The 1,331-nt window shown below is 39.1% G+C and overlaps 1 protein-coding gene across 1 annotated transcript in view; it reads left to right on the top strand.

Annotated features, from left to right (window-relative positions):
• The first annotated feature begins 333 nt into the window (after window positions 1–333).
• The window catches only part of LOC101850220 (phospholipid scramblase 2), a 17,184-nt gene continuing 16,186 nt past the window's right edge, over window positions 334–1,331 (top strand). Inside the window, exon 1 of the mRNA XM_005111903.3 lies at window positions 334–408. The gene's annotated coding sequence lies outside the window, so the exon portion shown is untranslated. The remainder of the gene's footprint in view (window positions 409–1,331) is intronic.

Genomic DNA, 1,331 nt, shown 5'->3' with positions numbered 1-1,331 from the left:
TTCCATTAAAAACTGGGGGAAATCATGAATTCCTAAGGTTGAGACATAGGCAAAGTCAGTCCGCTGGTCCGGTATTCTTCAATCTAACCAAATTACATCTTTAGTTTTAAGAAACATTTGTAACCGGTACAACAATCCATTCTTTGGATAGGCCTACTCCATTCCAGTTATGCAGGAAGACAGACTCGTTTTTTGCCTCCTATTGTGTGAATTTTTCTTCAGCTATCCCCAGATCTATTTATAGTTTCCAGCACGCATGCATCAGTGCCTGGCCTGGCGCATAAGACCCCACCCACTTTTTTTGGTAGGGGAGGTAATTCTCCAGATTTGGCAGCATTGCAGAATTACACACCCCTTGCATAGTGCATAGCAGAGGAAGTACACGGTGAAATTACCAATTGAATTGAGGTGGTTTAAATTGATTTGTTTAGAGTTAAAGTGATTTGGTACATGTCGATGATTTGATTTATTGGTCATAGAATCTAAGTGAGCGGACTTTCATGTCGAAGAACGTCCAGTATGTTCGAGATCTGTAAATTCGTTGAGTCCATGCATTATTTTGTGTTCGTTCATTCATGATCATGTCTGGTCGGATTTGACTGTTGTTGAGGCGACTCCACGACTCGACTATCGTTGTTGTTCTCTTCTTCCACTTCTTGATTTGGATTTTGATATCTAGATTCTTGATCTCGATTAGATCTAAGATCTAGATTCTAATACATCGTATTATATCTCTAGATCTTGTTAACTGAGATAGATCTCAGATCTACTCTTTTAAATCGAGTGGAGATCTAGTGTACAGCAGCAGTGTAAGTGTAAGTAAACATTCTCGAGTCGGGTGTTGCGACATAATTTCAATGACGTTTTAGCTATCCTCACTTGACTTGACACTGGCTAGCCTAGCTAACCCTACCCATTTGTCTTGAACAACTAGATATCTAGATCTAGGTCTGACACCACTTAATATTTTGATGTTAGTTCTAGTTTGAGAGCATCTCTAAGTTTACAAGGTTCTGTCCGTCCCATCACTTTACTTTACTTTCATATTTGTTAGAAGAATGGGTAAAGTTTACTGATGCACCCGCACACAAAAGCACTGTTTACGGTGACTTGACTAGATCTAGATAATCTAGTTCTAACATTTTTTTTGGGTGTTGAAAATTAATATGGCCTTGAAAATTGCTGCAAATCAGTGCTTTACGAGAAAAATGCTACGTAATATTGCACAAGAAAAATGATGGGCAAACGCAGGGGCCCCCCCTGAACCCAACCCCCTTGAAACTGCATTTCACTTTGAGTTGATGTTTTGACAATTAGGATTGATATATATA

The sequence above is a fragment of the Aplysia californica genome, unplaced genomic scaffold (assembly GCF_000002075.1).
Source record: "Aplysia californica isolate F4 #8 unplaced genomic scaffold, AplCal3.0 scaffold01147, whole genome shotgun sequence".
In the NCBI taxonomy this organism is placed as follows: Eukaryota; Metazoa; Mollusca; class Gastropoda; order Aplysiida; family Aplysiidae; genus Aplysia; species Aplysia californica.
Note: the sequence above shows the minus strand (reverse complement) of the source record. Positions and strands in the feature narration are given on the sequence as shown.